Consider the following 24484-nt stretch of genomic DNA (forward strand, 5'->3'; position numbering starts at 1 on the left):
CTCCTGTTATACAATTATGACTTCTGCTTTTGATTTAAAAGTTCAGTTCAGTTCAGTCGCTCAGTTGTGTCCGACTCTTTGCAACCCCATGGACTGCACCACGCCAGGCCTCCCTGTCCATCACCAGCTCCCAGTGTTTACTCAAACTCATGTCCATTGAGTCAGTGATGCCATCCAACCATCTCATCCTCTGACATCCCCTTCTCCTCCTGCCCCCAATCCCTCCCAGCATCAGAGTCTTTTCCAATGAGTCAACTCTTCGCATGAGGTGGCCAAAGTACTGGAGCTTCAGCTTTAGCATCATTCCTTCCAAAGAAATCCCAGGGCTGATCTCCCTCAGAATGGACTGGTTGGATCTCCTTGCAGTCCAAGGGACTCTCAAGAGTCTTCTCCAACACCATAGTTCAAAAGCATCAATTCTTTGGCGCTCAGATTTCTCTATAGTCCAATTCTCACATCCATACATGACAACTGGAAAAACCATAGCTTTGACTAACAGATCTTTGTTGGCAAAGTAATGTCTCTGCTTCTTAACAAGCTGTCTAGGTTGGTCATAACTTTTCTTCCAAGGAACATTGAAAAGATTTAAAAGAGTACAACCTGAATGTATAGGTAGCATTCTAGCTATAAATGATTATTGGGTAATTTTCAAAAACTCTTATAAAATTCACCCAGAAGTATTTGCCTCATAGGTGAAAACTATGACAGAGTCTGCTCCACCAAAATGTTTAATGGCTACTTCAAACTCAAGAAGTTTCAAACATATTCATTTCCTCCCTTTCAAACCTTGTCATTTTTTTTTCTTTCTGGATAAACCACCATCCAGAGTCAATCTTTGATCCCTCTTTCTCCCCAAATCACCTCTGCCTGACTCTGATAAATGTTCCTCATAAATATTTTTCATGTGTATTCCTTCCCTTCTGACTTTACGACCTTGTTTTAATGATCCCTCATTTAAGCCAGGGTGATAGCATATACTTACTCTATTGGCATTCCCTTGTATTTTTCAAGTGCTTTTTCCTCTGTATATTCCTCTTAACCTAAATTTTAAGTATGTTTATATGAAAGTGGAAGTGTCAGTTGCTCAGTCGTGTCTGACTCTTTGCGACCTCCAGGACTGTAGCCCTCTAGGTTCCACTGTCCACGGAAGTTTTCAGGTAAACTGGAGTAGGTTGCCATGCCCTTCTCCAGGGCATCTTCCCTACCCAGGGATCAAACCCAGGTCTCCTGCATTGGCAGGCAGATTCTTTACCATCTGAGCTACCAGGGAAGCCTCTTAATCTAAAAATTTAAGTATTTGTATATGAACCTTTTCAACTACAAGATCTTTCAGGGATCATATTCTATGGGTTTTCCTATCTTTACTGCCTAACCATGTTGCACACAAGGTTGTTGTTGTTGTCACTGAGTTGTGTCCGACTCTTTGCAACCCCATGGACTGCAGCACACCAGGCTTCCCTATTTATCCCCAACTCCCAGACCTTGGTTAAACTCATGTCCATTGAGTCAGTGATGCCATTCAACCATCTCTTCTTCTGCTGCCTCCTTCTCCTCTTGCCCTCAATGTTTCCCAGCATTAAGGTTTTTCCAATGAGTAGGCTCTTTCCATCAGGTGGCCAAAGTATTGGAGCTTCAGCTTCAGTATCAGTCCTTCCAGTGAATATTCAGGACTGATTTCCCTTAGGATTGACTGGTTTGATCTCCTTGCAGTCCAAGGGACTCACAAGAGTCTTCTCAAACACCACATTCAAAAGCATCAGTTCTTCAGCACTCAGTTTTCTTTATGGTCCAACTCTCACATCCATACATGACTACTGGAAAAACCATAGCTTTGAATACATGGAGCTTTGTTGGCAAACTGATGTCTCTACTTTATAATATGCTGTCTAGGTTTGTCATAGCTTTTCTTCCAAGGAGCAAGTGTCTTTTAATTTTGTGGCTGCACTCACCATCTGCAGTGATTTTGGAGCCCAAGAAAATAAAATCTGTAACTGTTTCTACTTTTTCCCCATCTATTTGCCATGAAGTGATGGGACCAGATGCCATGATCTTCATATTCTGAATGCTGAGTTTTAAGTTAGCTTTTTCACTCTCCTCTTTCACCCTCATCAAGAGACTCTTTAGTTCCTCTTCTCTTTCTGCCTTTAGAGTGGTATCATCTGTATATCTGAGGTTGTTGATAATTCTCCTAGCAATCTTGATTCCAGTTTGTGAGTCATATAGCCCTTCATTTCACATGATGTACTCTGCATATAAGTTAAATAAGCAGGGTGACAATATACAACCTTGATGTACTCCTTTCCCAATTTTGAACCAGTCCATTGTTCCATGTTCAGTTCTAACTATTGTTTCTTGACCTGCATACATGTTTCTGAGGAGATAGCACACAAAGTAAGTTCTGACAGTAAACGTGTATTGAATTAAAAAAAATAGATATGCCAAAATTGAAGGCATTTTTATTGCAATAATAGAATACTCATAGGCAAAAACATGAGCCTCAACCCAGATCTCTCATGTTATACAGAAAGTAACTCATAACACATAATGTAATTAGATTTACAATGTAAAATTGTGAAACCTTTAGAAAAAAGTGGGAAACAATCTTCAGGATCTAAGGCTACATAAATGTTCTTAACCTTGACACCAAAAGCACAATCCATAAAAAAATGAATAAATTGGACTTCATCAAAATTAAAACTGCTTGCTCTGTGAAAGACCAGTTAAGAAGATGAAAAAGCAAGCTTAAGACTGAAGGAAAATATTTACAAACTATACATCTAACATATAGAATATATTAAAAACTCTCAAATCTTAATGGTCAGAAAATAAATCACACAATTAGAAAATGGGCAAAAGACATGAAAAAAAAAAAAAACCACTTCACCAAAGAGGATTATTGTCGTTTAGCCACTAAGTCGTGTTGGATTCTTTGCAACCCCATGGACTGTAGCTCACCCCACTCCTCTGTCCATGGCATTTTCCAGGTGAGAATACTGGAGTGGGTTGCCATTTCCCTCTCCAGGGGATTTTCCTGACCCAGGGATCGAATCCCGTGTCTCTTGCATTGGCAGATGGATTCTTTCCCACTGAGCTCCCAGGGACCAAAAAGGATATGTAGATGGCAAAGAAGCAAATCATTAATCATCAAGGAAATGCAAATTAAAACCACAATGTGATATCACTACATGCCTCTCAGAATGGCTAAAATAAGACAGTGATGACACCAAATGCTGCTGATGCTACAAAGAAAAAATCCCTCATGAAGTGTTGGAGGAATATAAAATGACACATCCACTTTGGAAAACAGTTTGGCAATCTCTCACAAAACTAAACATTCAGAAACTGTACTCCTGGGCATTTACATAACAGAAACATAAACTTACATGTACACACAAGCTTATATGTGAGTATTCAAAGCATATTTATTTGTAACAGCCCCAAACTGGAAACAACCCAGATGTCCATAAACAGGTGAATGGCTAAATAAACTTACTGTGGTACATCTATATTATGAAATACAATAAAGCAATAAAAAAGGAATTATGGTTATATGCAATGAGCTACTTAGACCTTAAGCCAACCAATTATGCTGTTTTAACAAAACAAACAAAAAACCTCAAAAGGCTACATATAGTATATTTTCATTTATGTTACCTTTTTAAAATGACATAATCATGGAGATAAAGAACAGATTAATGGTTACCAATGGTTGCAGATGGAGGGGAGGGGGAAGGGGGACAGAAGAAGATGTGGCTATTGAAGGGTGGCACTAGGGATCCCTGTGCTGATGAAACTGTTCTCTCTTTCAACAACAGTGATGATTACATAAATCTACACATGTAATAAAATTGCACAGACCTAAACAGACACGTGGGCTTCTCAGATGGCACCAGTGGTAAAGAACCTGCCTGCCAATGAAGTATATGCAAGAGGCTCAGGTTTGATCCCTGGGTCGGGAAGATCCCCTGAAGTAGGAAATGACAACCCACTCCAGTATTCTTACCTAGAAAATTCCATGGACAGAGGGAGCCTGGCGGGCTACAGTCCATGGGGGCTGCAAAGAGTTGGACACCACTGAGTGACTGAGCAAACAGACACACACACACACACAAACTCAAAGAAGAATTTTAAGACATTAAGCAAGGGGGAGGGAGCCTCCTGTAATAGTTGAACTGTTAAACGAACACTCAAAGCTTACAAGTGAATATTTCAGGATAATCAACATATGAAACAACTGCCACACTCCCAACCCCCACACTCCCCACTATCAATACAACACAGGGTGAAGTTCGTGGGCTACTAAAACACTTCTTTACCCCATTTCTTCTTCAAGGGTGCCTTAGACATTACGTTCAAATGGTTTATGCCATAATAACATCAGTGCAATTTTAAGCATGCAACAGAATCACGTGAAGCTTATTTGAAAGCACGAATTGCTGGCCCCCAGAGTTTCTGATTGAGTAAGTCTGGAACAGGGGCTGAATTCACATTGCTAACAAATTCCCAGGTGGTGCTGGTGCTGGTGCTGGTGATCAAACCTGCGCCTCTTTAAGAACCATCAATATGACATATAAGGTTTGTGGCTAATTCACATCTATGTCTCCTGGGTCCCTAACTTTTCTCTGATTTGATGTGGAATTAGGACAAAGATATGGAGAAGGCAATGGCACCCCACTCCAGTACTCTTGCCTGGAAAATCCCATGGATGGAGGAGCCTGGTGGGCTGCAGTCCATGGGGTTGCCAAGAGTCAGACACGACTGAGTGACTTCACTTTCACTTTTCACTTTCATGCACTGGAGAAGGACATGGCAATCCAGTCCAGTGTTCTTGTCAGGAGAATCCCAGGGACGGGGGAGCCTGGTAGGCTGCCATCTATGGGGTCGCACAGAGTCGGACACAACTGAAGCGACTTAGCAGCAACAGCAGCAGCAGGACAAAGATAACATGATCATAGATTTCCCTAAAAATGGAGTGTAGCATCTTGCAAGGTCTGTTTAGGTCTTTACTACCAGGGTCGGAGGTGGGTTGCAGAGAGTAATTAATGGGGATACCCACTTATTCACACCATTATTGATTTCTAATCCAAGGAAGCTATTAAGACATTGTGAGAGAACTCCTGACAGCATTCCCAATTCTTAGGATTTCTATGAGAAATTTCCCCAAATTTCTCATATTTCATACAACAAAGCAATTTTGCCTTTATTTCATGTTGTTTCACCAGCTCTTTCTCTTCTGAATTGTATCTCCCAGGTAGAATGTAAGCTCCCTGAGAACAAGGGAGTGATACTTCTCCACCTAATCCAAGTGGTCCAGCCTTCCCACAGACACTGGTGAATGGACCCCTTCATCTTCCTCTAGTCCCACTGTGAGTTACAGAAGCAGTGGAAACATCACTGTGCAAGAGACTGATGGCTCTCTAATGAGAACTTAGAGCAAATCACTCAGTTGTCAGTTCAGCATCTGGCAGAGCTCAGGTAACATTTTAGGTATTTCCAGAGAAAGTGATGTTAGCAGTAAAATACTATTTTTGCTCTGAAGCCTGCTATATGTTCTTCTTACTCTGTCACTAGGTGAAGATGACACATGCTTTGACCATATAAATGTTTTAATTTTCCAAGTGTCAATTTTACTGTTAGTATATATTTGTGGCTAAACTTTGTGCTTATCTTCTGGGTTTGCATCCATCTTGATCAGTGTTTTCTGGGGTCATGGATACAGTGATTAGTATAACAGAACGAGTTCACAATAATATACTCCCTGGCAGCTTTAAAAGATATGAGGCGAAGACTTCTGAAAAATTGAGCTCCAAAAGCTGTCTGTGTAAATGCATGATAATCTAAAAAAGTGGCTGTTACTTTTATCACCAATCTTAAGCAACTTCTAGTTTTCTGTGGATTGTCATATCTAGCAAGTGAACTGCATTCACTATAGTCATCCTGATTATAGCAGTGACCACATCTTATGGGAAAAAAAGTATCATTTTCCTATCTTGACTTCCTAGTTTATATCCCATAATGTCATTCCTTCTCATCACAGCAGAAAATTTCTACCCTTTTTCCACTAAATGAGCAAAAATGGGAAAACTATAACCTTCAAGGTACAAAACATGTCTATTAAAGCATTGTTCCTAGTTATCTCTAATATTGGAAAGAGTTGTTTGAGCTAAAAGAAGTTAAAAGAGTTGTTTTGTTCTTGAAAGATGTCTCTTCGAGGATATACAATATTTTTCCATTCTGAGAGCCCTAGGGTTTCCTACTCTTAAATTATGTGCTTCTCATAAGCACTTTTCAGTGAATGTGGAACCATCACCAGTGTAGAGTTATGATTGCCATCTCTGACTTCAAATGGTCTTAAAGTAACAGCCCCAGACCATGTAGTGCAGTTACACCCTCTGTCTGTTGGATTCACCAATGGAAGATGTATATGCTGAGGGGTTTAGGAGGTCTGCCCTTAGTAGGCATTTGCTTTTTCTGCCCAAGAGAGTAAGGGTTACATTTCAACAGGTGCTAAGAACGCGACAGGAAAGCCCGACACACTGCAGTCCATGGGATCACAAAGAGTCGGACATGACTCAACAACAACAAAAGAATGTGATAGGACAGTTCCTAGTGGATAAACTGGGGAAAACAGAAATAGGATTTACAGAAACAGAAGTCAGAAATATGATTTATTAGTGTGTACCTGCCACTTTGAGATGAATCTATACATTTAGAAATAACTCCATTTCTCACCTAGTAAGAAAAGAGCTGCGGAAGCCTAAGGTAAAAACACAAAGTATAACTATTTTCAGAAATGATCGAGGAAGTTGTAATACTAGCAAGTATCTCATATTTCTGTGCTATAACTCAACGCTGTTATTCAAATCCTATAGCAAAATCTGCCAAACACACAGTCTGGACTGGTGATACTTCAGGATACTTCAGGTGATACCACAAGGTATGATGGACAGGCGATGCTTGCTGGTAAAGGCTCAAGGAAGGTTGACGGCAGGGGGACCTCGTGGGAAAGCTGGCACATACTGAGAAAGCAAAACCCTGAGTGGTGATCTGGCATTCAGCAGATGCAGAAACTCAGAAGAGAGACACAGGAAACTGTGAGCTCCGTGAAATTCTCCCCCAAATAATAGGAAACATGCTTGCATTGGAGCAAGTCGAAGTTTTTAGTCAATTTCATTCTATTTTCTGAGACAAAATTAACTCAGGATTTGGGGACATCCATGAGCCTGACTTGTGCAAACTTGTCCACTATATTTAAATATGTCTTATTACTGTTTATTGGGTTTCCCTGGTGGCTCAGGCGGCAAAGAATCTGTCTGTAATGTGGGAGACCCAGGTTCAATCCCTGGGTCAGGAAGATCACTTGGCAAAGGGAATGGCCAGTATTCTTGCCTGGAAAATCCTATGGTCAGAGGAGCCTGGCAAGCGACAGTCCATGGGGCTGCAAAGAGTTGGACAAGACTGAGCAACTAACAGTTATTACTGTTTATTAAGATGTGCGTTGTGTGCTAAGTCGCTTCAGTTGTGTCCTACTTTTTGCAACCCTATGGACTGTAACCTGCCAGGCTTCTGTGTCCATGGAATTCTCCAGGCAAGAATTCTGGAGTGGTTTTCCATGCCCTCCTCCAGGGGATCTTCCTGACCCAGGGATTGAACCTACATTTCCTGAGGCTCTTGCACTGTAGGTGGATTCTTTACCATTGAGCCACCAGGAAAGTCCCTTATTAAGCTGTATGATTAGTTATTTGTACATGACTGTGATGTGTCCTTAGGAAAAAGAAAATTAAGAGTAGAATCTGCTCATATGGATCTTTCACTTAATTACAAGTACAGAGAGATCAGACAAACAAACCACAAGGTACGATGGTGGGAAAGGGACTGCTCATCCTAATTGCTCATGACTCGAAAGCATCCTACCCAGACCGGCAGTGCTTTGATACATTCCCTTCTTCTCCACCAACTAGAAGCTATTCTGTCCCCACTTGATTTCTTAACACAGATGGCGAGGCCCAGCAACTCTAAAGTTATCTGGTAGCTTCATTCTTAGTTCACTAATAACTTAGTCACACACAGCGAGGATTTCAGCTCTTCCTCTTCAGCAAGTTATGTAGCCCCTCTTTTCCTACCCTTTCTCATAGAGAAAGCAGAGCCAATAACACCATCACAAAGGACTGCTGAGAGGGTGTGAATGAAATCATACACATGAAACGTTTAGGAGAGTTCCTGACACCTCATCATTCTCCAGTGTTTTCACTCCTTTAATTCAACTCATTTCCCTTTCTCTGTCTCCAGATTCCAGGAGCAAATTTCTGACAATTTTTCTTCCCATGGAGAGAGTCTTGCCTATAGGGTAAGAATGCCCTGGTCATTCTGATCCTAGTCACAATGATAACTCTAAAAATGGCATCCTTATTTATAGCTCAGTCTCCATAAGCTTACTTAATATGACTATGCCCTTGAGAAAAAGATCTGGTTTCTGAATTTATAAATTAGGGTAAATCTCTGGTCTGTGATGAATATACTGAAGTAATGCTTCCGTGTCAGCACCAACCTCTGTCTTTCCTTCCAACTTCTATAGCTCGTTTGCTGGTTGATAACAGAGGCTGCATGTTACAATCATACCAGGTTGTTTAAGTTACAACCTGGAGATGGATCCATGCATTCTGATTTTTTGGAGAGATGTGGATGGATCTAGAGACTGTTATACAGAGTGAGAGAAGTCAGAAAAAGAAATACCGTATATTAATGCATATATGTGGAATCTAGAAAAATAGTATATTGTTGGGCTTATTTAGTTACAAAGTCATGTCTGACTCTTCTGCAGCCCCATGGACTTTCACCCACCAGGCTCCTCTGTCCATGGGATTTCCCAGGCAAGAGTACTAGAATGGGTTGTCGTTTCCTTCTCCACGGGATCTTCCATACTCAGGGATCAAACCCGTGTCTCTTGCATTCTTTACCACTGAGCTACCAAATGATCTTATTTACAAAACAGAAACACAGAGGAAGACCAAAGGGGAAAGAGGGAGATGAACTGGGAGGTTGGGACTGACATATATACACTATTGATACTATGTATAAAATAGATAACTGATGAGAACCTACTGTACAGCTCAGGGAACCCTAATTAGTGCTCTGTGGTGACCGATGGGGAGGAGAGCCAACAAAGGGGGAATATATGTGTATGTAAAGCTGATGCACTTTGCTGTACAGCAGAAACTAACACAACATTGTAAAGCAACTATACTCCAATAAAAATTAAATTAAAAAAAATAAAAGGTACCTTGGGTTGTAAGCACAGATCTGGACTAATTCCTATAATTAGTGTCAGCCTCAAAAATCCTAAAATCAGTAAGAGAGATTCTTTTTCAGGAGATGTAAGATAGTGTTCAGGGGCTTCTCTGGTGGCTCAGTGGTAAATCATCTGCTTGCAATGCAGGAGAGCTGGGTTTGATCCCTGGGTTGGGAAGATACCCTGGAGAAGGTAATGGCAACCCACTCCATTATTCTTGCTTGGAGAGTTCCATGGACAGAGGAGCCTGGCAGGCTACAGTCCATGGGGTTGCAAAGATTCAAACTTGACTGAGTTATTAACACTTTCACTTTCACTCATAGCTTTAATAAACATCTCAGATGACTCTGATACAGGTGGTCCTTGAAACATATTCTGAGACTGATTAAAAAATGAATGGCTCATTTCATAACTCCAATGAGCTAGAAAGACATATAGAAGACATGTTGTTGTTTAGTCACTAAGTCATGTCAGACTCTTTGCGACCCCATGGACTGTGGTCCACCAGGCTCTTCTGTCCATGAGATTTTCCAGACAAGAATACTCTAACGGGTTGCCATTTCCTTCTCCAGGGGATCACCTCCTGCATTGAAAGCGAGTTCTTTACCACTGGGTCACCAGGGAAGCCCCTGCAGTGTATCGTGAATACTAATTATGACAAAGGTGAGTTCTAACACAGAATATTCTAAAATACTGAATCCAAGGGAATAATGTGGAATGGCTGATGAACCAGGGAGGAAGAAAAACCAAAAATCACGGTCTTGCCATGGGTTTGGTGAGAACTTGGAGAAGCACAAGCCAGGGGCTCACAGGTTTCTAGTTTCATAACTGATGAGCCTCCCTGCTGGTCTTTCAGCTCAGCTAGATGGGAGCTGGGGTATGGAGTGGGGGAAGAGAAGAGAAAAGCAAAACAAAATAAGCAAACAAAATGATGGAGACAGGAGACAAACTGGTAGGAGAAAACAAAGGTAACTGACACAGATTAGGCTCTACTCACAAGCAGACAAAAGGATGGAGACTAAGAAAGAAATGAAGCACTGATATGTCACCTTCTCCCCTCCCTTAATCACCAGCTTAACCCTAAAATCAGAACCAAAACATATTCCACATGCTCAACCAAGTGAAATCACAGGGCTATATTTTTTCCCCTTAGATGATGGTGGCTGGGTAAAATGGGATTATCTCACCTTTGTAACCACTCCAGAGCAGACTGATGTTTATCTTTTTTGTCAATTCAAGAATGCAAACTGTAAAAATATGAACCAACTCTCAGTCTCATGTCTAAAATATTAGAGGTATTTACAAAATGAGAACATTTAATTTATAGCTGTTTATGTCACATGCTCCTAGAAAAATAAGTCATAAGAGGAAAAAGAATTCTTAAGCCAATAAAGGGGAGAAAAAAAAAGGAAAAGAAGAGCAAAAAAAGAAAATGAAAAAATGCACAAACAGACCACACTGACATTGAGGAAAACAAAAAAGAGCAGTCAAATGCTTTGAAATGCTTTCCGGTTTTGAAAATCTGATTCATAGTTTGATCAAAGATTCAACATCAACCTGACTCATATATCACTTCCTAAAAGCTGTTTAGCAGCATTAGCAGAAATATTATTTTGAATGCAATCTCATGGTAAACATTACTTGGGCAGTGTTTAGGTTAAAAGGAAGAGTCAGAATTTATCTGCATATGGAAAAAAAATCACCTGACACATTTCGTGTGTATAAATAGAGACTAACACTGTGTGGGAAATCTGGATGACTGCCCGCAGAAGGCACTTCCCTTCTTGAATCCCCCTCTCCTTGCCCCCATTTATTGTGGAGAAACTATTTGTCTTCATATTTAAGCCTTACCTAAGCATTTTGGTGATGATTAAACCACCACATTTAAAAATGCCAACCCAGTGATTCCTCTGAGAAAGAACACATCTGACTAGTACCACCAGAGCCAGGGGCCTTTATTTATAAAGGATGTGTGTGTGAGAGAACACATCTGCTCCAACATTTCAAAATATGTTTTCTAAGGAGTGGCTCCTCCAACCTGCCCAAATGGTCTTATTTAACAAACACTGTATAATGAAGGTTTGGAAAAGTCTTCTCCCCAAAACAATGTTGAGGCACCACCATTTAAACACCCGAGCAGGATGAGTAAATGAAAAATATAATCAGCTTGAAGGCACAAAGGGAACAGAAGGAATGAAAAACACAGTACAACTGGTAGTGGGGGATGTTGAAAGGGTAAGAGAATAGTATTTTTCTGCACCCAGAATGTGTGCCAGTAATTTTTTTTTTTTTTGGCAGGGCCACGCAGCATGCAGAATCTTAGCTCCCTGACCAGGGAGAGAACCCATACACCTGGCGGTGGAAGCACAGAATCTTAACTGGAAGATCACCAGGGAAGTACCCAGAACAGGTCATTTTAAATTAAAAGCAGATAAACTGTTCTCGACCCATCCCCCAGATTTATTTATAAAAAGAAAAGAAAGCCACCTTTAAAAAGGTGTGGGGAGTAAAAGGTATGTGGAACTGAAATTTATGATTTATAGACACCAAAAAATATATTTAAAAATTACATGTAGTAAAATGTGATGATCAAAAAATCTAAAATATTAGCCATCCAAAGTCATGGGTCTAAGTAAACTCAAATCTATTATGTTCTTTATGTTTAGTGAATTGCTAATTGAAAACATGAACTAATATAAAATGAAACTGAACTGTATTTAGGACTATATGCCATGGTGTGTTAGTCGCTCAGTCGTATCCAACTCTTTGCAACTCCATGGACTGTAGTCCGCCAGGCTCCTCTGTCTATGGGGATTCCCCAGGCAAGATTACTGGAGTGGGTTATTGCCATTTCCTTCTCCAGGGAATCTTCCCGACTCAGGGACCAAACCTAGGTCTCCTGCATGGCAGGCAGATTCTTTGCTATCTGAGCCACTGGGGAATCTATCTGTATTTTATTACCATCAGAAAATATTTTTTCATCTTTTACCATTTACTTCTTAATTGATTTTGTCTTACTCCATCCTGGGGTTTATAACTGCACCCCAAATATAAACTCTTTATTCAGGAATGTAGCTTCTCTTTCCTAAGGACAACCTTGGAGCCAAGATTCCCTTTAATCTCATATGACCCCAGAGAAAAATGCCAGCCTGCAATAGACAGTGAATCCCCCATAGTGGAGCTGCTGTGGTAATGACAATGATGAATCCAGACATCTGCATATGTGTCTGTCTCTAACAATACTGTGTGACAAGATCTCCCAAAATGAATCTTCTTCAAGGGATGCAGAGACGCTCCCACCCTCGCCTCCAAATATCCTCATGCCTGGTGTCGGCCCCAGAACACGTCATGAAGACAGCCAGAAAAACCCATTAACGTGAGACTCAGCAGCTACACAGAACCAAGGCAGGGAAGTGTAGGCGTGGCTGCATTTTTTGGTTTCCATCACGGAATGAGACATGCAGCAGTCACGACTGTTTGGGTTAAGGATACAAAACAATTGTGCAAATCACTGAGATATCGTCAATGAAAGAGACCCTTTGGGGTGATAAATGTTTAATTTCTTTATGGTATTTCCTTGAAAAAAATATGTATACTTAAAACATGCTGAATGTTAAACATGCTAGATAGATTTTCTAAAAACCTAAATGGATGAGTCAAGAATCATGAAAAAGGGATTTCCCTGGTGGTCCAGTGAAATCCATCTGCCAATGCAGGGGACATGGGTTTGATCCCTGGTCCAGGAGGATTCACAGGCTGCAGAGTAGTGTAAGTCTGTATACCACAACTACTGAAACCTGCGGGCCTAGAGCCCGTGCTGGCAACAAGAGAAACCACCACAATGAGAAACCCGTGCACTGCAAAGAAGGGTAGCCACTCCCCACAACTAGAGAAAGCCCGAGGACAGCAATGACGACCCAGCGCAGCCAAAACAAAGAAAGAAAGAATCATGAAAAGCACACATTTAATGTTTCCTTCAGTGCTTGGAGAGGCTGCTCTGGTTCTCGGTCTCCAGGTGTAGAGGCATCAGAAAGCACCTGGAGGGCTTGTCACAAGAGACTGTTGAGAAATCTGCATTCAGAGTTCCCAGGTTGTACAGATGCTGCCAGAGGACCGCTGTTTGAGAACCACTGCGCTACTACTGTGAGACCTTCAGGGTTAAATACAACATCATTAACTCGATTTGTCTCTAGGGAGAACTTCCCTAGACAGTTCTTTGTAATCACCTCCCCACCAACTATTCTTCCTCAGAATATTGGTTTCAAGCAGAAAACTTACAGCCCCATCTCTTGAACTTAATCTCCTGAGTAGTGATCAAACAACTTGACAAAATCCATACATTTATTTTTAATGTATAATTTTATATGAAATGAAATTAACATGAGTGCTCGCTGGGAGGTGCTTCTTAAGAGTTTAAATGTGGATTTTGGGGTTCTCTGTTTTCTTCCCAGCTAAGCCACATTTTACCACATGCTTTCTGGTTGAAAATTGCATTTCAGATGGATAATGTTCCTGGGAATGAAACACTTTGTGAGAATTAGGAAGGGCTCGGACGGTATAGTTCCAGAATCCTGCCAGAAAAGACAGCCTATGAGAATGGGGAAAGTTTCCAACCTTGCTACACCCTGCAGTCATGGTTTCCCAGGAGAGGAGAAAGCTGTGGTTTGGAGGAGTAAGAGGACCTCCACGTGATCCCTGAACCTCAGCACTGATGGAATGTTCTGTAATCCTATTTGCATCCCTGTCCAAGTACTCTCTCATCCTGCTGATCTGTAAAGTGGTTATTATTCAGAAACAGATCAGTAGTAATCCCCTGAGCTTCATCCTCTGAGAATCAATGTTGAGGGATATTTTTCAATTTACCCTTGCATAAAAAATGTGGAGTAGACATCTGTGAAGATGAAGCAAAAGTACTTTTCCCTCTTCTTTTCACCAGGTACAACCCTAAACCCTGGACACGGCACATAAAATAAACTTACAAAGACTGAAAGTTAGAGAGAAGGCAAACCCAGGTAGGGAAACTCAGGGCCCAAGGAATGAATGGTGGTGAGTTCCCTGGATTTTTGCATTGCTTCATATATTACCAGATAAGGAAATACAAAACCAGAAACCCAGATATGCCAAAAGGCACAGATGAAAAATGGCAGGCCACCAAAAGCATGCTCTTTCAGCCAAAGGACCAAGAAAGGAGCAACAAAGCAAAACAAACAAAAAAAATAAACTTTTATAATGATTAATTGCTTTCTTCCAGCTATATGAGACAGAAAAAAAAAATGTGGCCCCACCCCATCCATACCAACAAAGGCCAAGTAGGGAGCCTAGACTGTCACCCTCACCGGGCTGAAACAGCATACCCCAACTCCCCTTACCTCCATCAAGGTGATGTCACGAAAGACCAAGTAGGGAGTTGGGACTTTCATTCCTATCAAGTGGGTGGTAATGAGACTCCCATCACTCACCTCCACTAGGTTATCAATGGAGACCATACGGGGAGCCTGAACTTCCACCCCCACCTGGCAGTACCAAGTCTCCCCTCCTCCTCCCCACTGGGTGGTATCAGTGGGAGGCTACTGGAGAGGAAGGACTATCATTGTGGCCCAGTAGTGACCACCTCCCTGTGCTAATGTTGCCAGGGGAAGCCACACGGGAAACAGAAAGGGAGGTACCAGTGAAGACCTAGTGAGGAGCCTGAATTCATTCTCTTCCCCACAGTAATATGGAGCCCCCTCCATATTACGTATCACATGACAAGGGAGACTGGGTAAGAAGCCTTCACTTCTGTACCCACTGGCAGTGATGAGGTGGCATCATTCTCATTTCACCCACTGGGGTGATGTTACTGGGAGCTAGCTAAAACAGAAGGTTTAAATAAGATCTTATTTAAACAAAAGGTTTAAATAAGATCTTATTTAAACAGAAGGTTTAAATAAGATCCAAAGTCTTTTAACTTAATAAGAAAATGGCCAGATTTCAGTTGAAAATCATTCATCAAACCAAGAATCAAGGACATCAATCAATTACATAAACTGAATATAAAAAGACAATGATAGATGCCCATAATTAGATGAGAGAAATGTTAGAATTATCTGACAAAGGTTTTAAAGCAGCAAAGCTTTTAAAATATTTTTTAAACAAATACTTCAGTGAGAAATCATGAACAAATGAAAAAGTAGAAAGTGTCAGCTAAAATAGGGAACATACAAGTGAGAACTAAATGGACATTTTAGAACTGAAGAAAATATCAATAACCAAATATAAAATTTAATGGGTGGGCTCAATAACTTAATGAAAGTGATGAGGAAAGAATCTGTTAGCTGTATGGCAGAACAACTGGAATTACCCCATCTAAACAATAGAGAAAACAAACCAAAACCAACAACAAAGCCTCAGAAACCCATGTATGGTGGGATCCCAGAGATATTCAGGTTGGCCTTAATCCCTGGAAGCTGTGAATGTAACCTTACATAGCAAAAGGGATTTTGTAGATATGATGGAAATTAAAGATCTTGAGATAGGGAGACTATCATGGACTATCCAGGTGGAACCTGAATGTAATCACAGTATCCTTAAAAGAAGGAGGCAAAAAGAAAGTTGACCATAGAGAATGAAGCGGAAGATGTGATTAGAGAAGCAAGAAATTGGAGTGACACGAAAAAGGGACTGTGAGTCACAGAATACTGGTGGATCCAGAAGCTAGAAAACGTGAAAGAGAGGTATCATCCTCAGGAGCCGTCAGAAGGAACTAGTCCTCCCGACATCTTGACTTGAGCCCATTGAAGTTGACTTCTGACTTCCAGTCTCCCCCTCCGTAAGAGAATAAATGTGTTGTAAAGCACCATGTTTTTGGTAATTTGTTACAGCAGCCATAGGTAACTAACACATTGTGTCTCTATAACAAAAGACCTCATATTCAAGTCTCAGAGGCGTGGGAGAAGAAAAGAAAATGGACAGGGATCAAAAAGTACCCAAAGAAATAACGGATGAGAATTTCTTAGATGGTGACAAAAGCCGTAAGTCTTTAGACTCATGAATCTGAACACCAAACAGAAAACCTCAAAAGTACATACCAAGATTCCGCATAGTCAAATTTATGAAAACTAAGAACAAATAAACAAAAATCTTGAAAAGAACAAGAGATAAATCACACTTCACCTATTGGAGAAAACCAATTAGAACAAAATAAGATTTCTCATTAGCAAACTCAGAGACCACAAGGAAGTGGCACAAGATTTTGAGTGCTTAAAAAAAAGAACTGTCAACCCAGAATCCTGTATCCAGTTAAAATATCCTTCAGGAATGAAGGGGAACAAAACATTCTTAGATGAAGGAAAACAAAGATATATTGTCAAGAGGGGGCCTATCGGCTCTAAAAGAAAGGCTAGGGGGAGGTTTAGAAACAAAAAGAAAGCAATAAAAGAAGAATGTTGGAATATCAAGAAGAAAGAACATGGTAAGTGAAAATATCAGCAGAAACCATGAATTTTTCTTGCTCCTCTTGAGCTCTCTGACCTGTGTTTGACAGTTGAAACAAAAGTTGTAACAGTTTCAGATGTATGTAGAGGAAATAGTTTAGAGAATTTTACTATTAGTGGAAGAGGATAAAGATACATAAAAAAAGGTAAAGTTTCTATGCTTCACTGTAATTGAAAAAATGACAACAGTGGTAGGCAGTGATAAATTATATGTATCATGATATAATACTCAGAGTACTCATTAAAAGTCTATATGAATAGATACACTTAAAAACATTACAGATAAATAGAAATGGAATTCTATATATGCTCAAGTAACTGACAGGAAGGAAAAAACCCAGAGGAACTAAAACAAAAACAGAGGAAAAAATCCCAAAATTAAAATGGCAGACATACAGTCTTCATAAAATGTAAATCTGTAAATAGACAAATGAAAAGATAGAGATTTGCAAAATCAATTAAAATATGTAACCCACTGGTAATGTATGAACAAAGAATTCAGATCCAATATAATGATACAGGCAGGCTGAAAGCAGGAAGTTTAAAAAAAAATCAAGTAAACATCAATCAAATTAAAAAAAGGAATGTCTATATTAATATCAGATTCAGTAGACTTTAAGCAAATAAAACTATCACATATAAAGAGGAGTATCATGTTAGGATAAAATAATCAATATACCAAGTCATAGCAATCCTAAATTTATATATACCAAACAAGAGAGCTGCAAAGTATAGTCAAACTGATAGATGCGAAAAGAGAAATAAAAATTATAATTGGAAATTTCACAAATTATTTCAATAACGAATAAAACAACTAGACATTAAATTAGTAAAGACATACAAGAATTTATCAGCACCATCAACCAACAGGATCTAACGAGCATTTATATAACACTCTATCAAAAAACAGTGAAATACACACTCTTTTCAAGTGCCCATGGGACATAAATCAAGACAGACAACATTCTGGGCCATAACATAAACCTAAACTAATTCTAAAAGCCTGAAATCATACACGGTGTGTTCTCTGACTAAAATGGAGAAAGATAACACAAGAAATAAAGTTCTCTAACCAAAACAGAGAAAGATGACAGAGAAATCTCCAAACATTTGGAAAGTAAATGCCACCCTTCAAATAACCCCACAGATCAAAGAGGAAATCTCAGGAGAAATTTTGAAACTAGTACTTGAGCTAAATTAAAATGAAAACACAACATACCAAAATATATGGGACTCAACAATAGCAGTGCTTCCAGGAAATTTATAGCATTAAACACATGGATTAGATATAGTCTGTCTTTTCAGGTTATGTTTGTCAATGTAAAATAATCATACAGTATGATTGATATGTTTACCTGTATTACTTTTTATAACAATATACAGTAACACACTTAACACTTCTGTTCATGTTGGTGCAGGTGACAAAAAGACACACACATGGTTGTTCAGTTTTCTGTATCATGTTGATACTATCAAATCTGTTCGGAAAACACAGCTACACTGCAGATCTTGGCACCGTTCTTGACTTGTGCTTGTTGTCAGAAAGGCTATCTCCTGCATTTATTCAAATCAGAGTTTTATTGACATTCCTTGACTAAATCCAACCCCCGCTGACAAAGAGGGATATCATCAATTTTATAAGTTTAGACTCTACTTCCTTTGCTGGCGGTTTAATGCAGGAATTGCCTTTCTAGGTTGAAATTCTAAAACACAATTGTTATATAAAATCATAAGTCATCTTTATGTGATAAAAACTATTGACGTGAACTGGATAAATCCATCCGGGAACAATCAGGTCTGTTCACTAATAGCGCAGTTTACTTCCATCTGAGTTATCTGATAAAACGGCACTTCTCTTTCATCTTCCAGTTAGGAGTGGTCATAGGACTTGCTCTGGCCAATAAAATATGAGTAGCAGCAGCAGCTGCTCCTTCTGATAGAAGCCTTTTAAGAATTTGTGAGTGACCCACCATGTTTCCATGTGTTTGATGAATCAGTGATGGGGATGCTGTAGATGACAGGGGTTTTATGAGCCTGGGTTACCATGTGAGGAAGATGTAAAATAGCCAACAGGGCACAAAGCATTAGCAAGAAATAACTCTATGTTCATTTCAGTACCCAAGATTTTAGTTGTTTGCTATCACTGAATAACCTAAACTATTACAACTGAGTAACATATTTTGTGTTTTATTGGCCAACAGGGCAGAACGCATTAGCAAGAAATAAATCTATGCTCATTTCAGTACCCAAGATTTTAGCTGTTTGCTATGACTGAATAACCTAAAGTATTGTAACTGAGTAACATATTTTGTGTTTACATTAAACACACAAAACTCTTTGCAATAGGATAGTGCACTGTGGCATCAAATTGTAAACTACAATTAAAGAATTATTCATTGTTGTATATGATGGTAACTTCCACTCTGATAGCACATACACACACACACAATCAAGCTTTGAGTCTCTTTCCTTATGATATAAATCGGAATAACATTTTATTAATTACTCTGTGATGCTTTGTATGGTGGGGAGCATATAGAGAAATAATGTATCACATTCTCCATGAGTTACAGAAAATGTACACATTGCCTAGAATGTTTCCAAAAACTTCAAAGAAGATAGTTGAGTATTTGTATATATGCACTCAGTATTACTTGTGAGTCATCGTTAACAGTAACATTAATCATATCAAATGCCTATGTGTGCATGCTAATTTGCTTCAGTCCTGTCTGACTCTGTAACACTATGAACTGTAGTCTGCTAGGCTCCTCTGTCCATGGGATGCTCCAGACCAGAATACTGGAGTGGGTTACCATCCCCTCCTCCAGGCAATTTTCCCAACCCAGGGATTGAACTCATCTCTCTTACGTCTCCTGCATTGGCAGGTGGGTTCTTTACCGCTAGTGCCACCTGGGAAGCCCGTATCAGCTACATATGACCCAGTACTTTCAGGGAGCAATAACACTGATTGATATCTTCAAACACTGTGCATAAACCTTTACATGCATTAGCACACCTAACCCATTAGTGCTCTACCTTACTAATCACATGTGCCATGTGTTTTTATTATCTGGATAATACTTAAAATAACTAAGTTTACTTTAAAATAACTAATATTTTAAGTAACTAATAGTTAAAATAACTATGAGTCATGTCATAAGTTCCCAGTGTAAAGATTATAGATGTCCATCAGCAGATGAATGGATAAGAAAGCTGTGGTACATATACACAATGGAGTATTACTCAGCCGTTAAAAAGAATTCATTTGAATCAGTTCTGATGAGATGGATGAAACTGGAGCCAATTATACAGAGTGAAGTAAGCCAGAAAGAAAAACACCAATACAGTATACTAACATATATATGGAATTTAGGAAGATGGCAAGGACGACCCTGTATGCAAGACAGGAAAAAAGACACAGATGTATATAACGGACTTTTGGACTCAGAGGGAGAGGGAGAGGGTGGGATGATTTGGGAGAATGGGAATTCTAACATGTATACTATCATGTAAGAATTGAATCGCCAGTCCATGTCTGACGTAGGGTGCAGCATGTTGGGGCTGGTGCATGGGGATGACCCAGAGAGATGTTGTGGGGAGGGAGGTGGGAGGGGGGGTCATGTTTGGGAACGCATGTAAGAATTAAAGATTTTAAAATTAAAAAAAATAAAAAAATAAAAAGATTAACATGGACTTTTAAATTTTACCAAGGTAATTCAACAGGTGTTTTTATATTATATTTTATATCCCTTTTTCAGTATACAGTACTCTGAACAACAACACTGGGGGTAGATGAAACAGATGACTTTAAATTCTTAAGTTTACTAACGGTCATAGAACTTCAGACTGTTAAAGATATTTACCTAATTATTTGAAATGCCAAAGTATATATCTGTGATATTAGAAATTTCAGTAGTTTCAAATGGTGCTGAAGTTACTATTTTTGAATTCAAAAATATATAATATATAATGAGAAATTCCCCATAATCCAGCAGTTACCAGGCTTTAGGCATTTATATATCAATACCTGTCCTTGCTTTAGATAATTTGCATGTAAAATATGGAGCAAAAAGCACTGACATAAGGGAAGTTATAAGTTTTTTCACTTGTTTGAATTGCAGGAAAATAACCAAACGATCAGTTGAGGAGGTGTTATGATTTTTAACAATGATGGGGACTTAATGCATTAATAAAACTATGAATCAGATATTACATGTTACCAGTTAACAGCATGAACTAAAGAATCAATATTAGATTCAGAATTTCTACCTGTGTGACAGTGGCCATGATTACCGTCCTGCTCGTTGCCTCAGTTTCCTCCTCTGTAAAATGGGGGTAATGGTAATACAGGCAGCCCTCATTTGGCTACTGTGAAGAATACCTGAGTTACTCTATATAGAGCCACAGAAGATGTCTGGCACACAGTAGTCAATGAGTTTAGTTATTATTATGTTTGCTTTACGTTATTAATACACATTTGCTCAGCACACTCAACACTTAAGCTCACCTCTCTTACTCTGGTGCCTCTTTTCTTCCTACAGACACTTCTGGGAATCTTACGGATGTGTGATAAATCAATTACATTTCTATTTTGAGACATCCTGCCACTTTAACAACAAGCAAACACATATACACACAAACACACACAACTATTTCTTTAAAATTCAAAGTTGTTGTTAAGGCAAAGAAAGACAATGGTTACCCTTCATTAAATTTAAATATCTCTTCGAAAATAGAGTAATAACCAGGGAAGGGTAGTACATGCTCTCTACAGGCTGTAAAAAGTACTGTGAAAAGGATTTTTGTGATTTTCTCTATGACCAAAGGTGTATGATGAGGGGAAATAATGTATCTAATGGTGACTAGAAATGTGTAAAGGTAACTAGAGGGAGACACAGGTCTCTAATCCAGAAAACACTGAGGAAAGCATGTAAGAACACACGGGATAGCACAGGGAACTCGACGTAATGCACTGTGGTGACCTGAATGAGAAGAAAGTCCAAAAGGGAGGGGATACGTGTATCTGTTGGACAAGGAAATGGCAATTCACTCCAGTGTTCTTGCCTGGAAAATTCGGCGGACAGAGGAGCCTGGCGGACTACAGTCCAAGGGGTCACAAATAGTTGGTCACGGCTGAGCATGAGCACACATATGTATTATGTACGTCTGAATCACTCTGTTATACAGTAGAAACTAACACGACATCGTAAAGCAACTATGTACCAAATAAAAATTAATTTAAAAAATAAATCTTAGTAAACCCCTCCTCATACATTATGTCTCTGTAAACAGGGGACTTCTAATGCATCTTGTTCCAAACCTCCCTGTCTTGTCCGGAATCCTTTATTACACATTCTTACTGCATTCCTTCTTTCGGAACTCCATTTATGTGTATGACAATTGGATTGAAGTCTGGCCCCTGGGCTGGCAGGGCGCTCTCATTTTTTCCGCTCACCATGCAACCTCAGTTCTCCGCCCAGACCCTGCAGCAAAGAGCCTCTCAAGAGGCAGAGACAACACAGTTCTCCCGAAACTAGAGGTAGGGGACTTGAAAGGAAAAAGTCATGTCAAATCTCCCAGGTGAGATAAAAGTAGTGAGAGAATGCTTTTTCTAAAATAAGTAACAGAAACTGGAAAACTGGAACAGATGAGTCAGTTAAGAAAGGATATATGGACATTCCATAGGATTTATGCCTTGATAACCATCAACACTTTATATAAACAGACATGGAAAGTTCAATTTCAATATCAAAAAAGTGTGTGCCTGATGGAATGCAACCTTCCTGACTGCAGTACTCTCTAGCACCCCCAAATAGAGATGGACAATACCTTGGTATGTGGAAGAGTTTAACTACTGAAGATAATTCTTTTCACATCCAAAGATCATGTCTCCCTGTAGTTCAGTTAGAGTCTACTCTTCTTTCACACGTAATGTTGAATTAGTATGGATTTGATATATGTATACTGAATTTAATGAAACTGAAAACCAGACTTAAGGAAATCTATGAATGTCAGAATAATTTTGAAACTCATTATGTGAAACAGCAATTAAATTTACTTGAAAAAATAACAGATGAAGACCTAAGAGAGATATCTGTCTAATAAAACAAATATTAAGAGCTCCATGATAAACTCAGATGAGACATAATTCTCTAAATACGTGCAGATGGGCTTTACCCCACTGAGACCTTTCTTCACATCATGATTCATTTAGAACAAGTGGAGCCGTTTACAGTATTTCAGCTTAGTGCTAATGAAAAAATGTGATTTCAGTCTTCACTGCTATACAACTTTGTCTAAAGCACATACAACTGGTGAAAAGCCATGACATACACGAACACCCTCGCAATATAGCCTGCTTCTAATCACTGAGAGTTGAAAGAGAATTGCATAATTCTTCTTTTAAAACTGCCTAAGCTCTTGTCAGAGTGATTGAATTAAAGATGATTAAACTTGCTCAAAAATTCTGCAAGATGGGGTTCGGAAGGAAATGATGGCCCTGCTTTGAGCAAAGTAACAGACTAATACCTTAGGAAGTTTAAAATTAAGTGCAAACAAATATATAGATTCAGGTGCCTGCTTTATAATAATTGACTTTGCTGATAGATAAATCTTACCTGCTGAAAATCTTAATTTAGCTGATAAATACTACTTTAAAGCATAATTGTTGTAGGAAATGGTCAGTTTTGGCAAAAGGAAAAGGCTCAAAGGATAGTTGCCATAATTGCCATTAAAATTTAGGAAAATGTTAATTGTCCCCAACACGTAGAACATAGTTATGAGGTTCATCTTGGTAGAAATGCGGTCAATATATCAAATATATAAGAAAAAAGACAGTACAATGAAGTCCTATTTTTATGAAAAAAATATATGTTGGTTTAGAGTTCACCGAAGGCTCAACTGGTCTTTAACATTTAAAGCCCTGCGACCTTGGGTAAATTACTTCACCGCTCTGTGTCTGGATTTCCTCATATTACCCACTCCTTATGGTAGTGTTAGAATTGAGTGAATAAAGCTAAAGTTCATAGAACTGTTTTTTCCATAAAGTTTCTACCCTTGGAATAAGCAAAATAAGTCTTTTTTTGTAAAAGAAATGAATAGTTATGCATACTTCAACAATATAGGTTACTGATATGTTCAAAAGGAAACACCACTCATTAAACCCCAAGTGATCATAACAGATAATAGCAAACTCGAACAGAACCATAACTCAAAAGACCCTTTTAACAGAGCAACAGTGAACCTAATGGCGTTGAATTTCACCGCCAGAGTACAGCCAAGACTCCCCACTCCACCTCCACTCAGGTCCTACACTTACCTTCTCAAAGTCAAACCTCAAGCTCACCAAAGAGGAAAGTTTTACTTCCAAGTCCGAGCCTTGGTACCACTGAGCCCAGCCCCGCATCCCTCATCTATTCTTGGCGTTGGTCTTTGGACAGACACCTCGCCACCTCCCATTCCGGTACCAGAACGAACCTTGCGTCCACCCTGGGCCCAAAGGAAAACTCCAGGCTCCCAAAGCCGAAGACACTCCTCTCTCCTCGACCTGCTCCGTGCCCACCCAGCCGCGCCGCGCCCCACTCCCCGCGCCCGGCGCCCACACCCACCCGACCCCGCCGCCCGGGCACCGCAGTGCATTGCAACACGCGCCGACGCCGCCGGCTGGAGAGGACCCCGGCGCGGATTTCCCGCTCAATAGTAGCCCCCCAGCCTGCTCCCCACG

At 39.7% G+C, this 24484-nt stretch overlaps 1 protein-coding gene across 7 annotated transcripts in view; it reads right to left on the bottom strand.

The window, feature by feature from the left end:
• The window catches only part of DTNA (dystrobrevin alpha), a 434483-nt gene that overhangs the window by 409046 nt on the left and 953 nt on the right, over window positions 1–24484 (bottom strand). The window lies entirely within an intron of this gene.

Source organism: Ovis canadensis, chromosome 23 (assembly GCF_042477335.2).
Source record: "Ovis canadensis isolate MfBH-ARS-UI-01 breed Bighorn chromosome 23, ARS-UI_OviCan_v2, whole genome shotgun sequence".
Classification (NCBI taxonomy): Eukaryota; Metazoa; Chordata; class Mammalia; order Artiodactyla; family Bovidae; genus Ovis; species Ovis canadensis.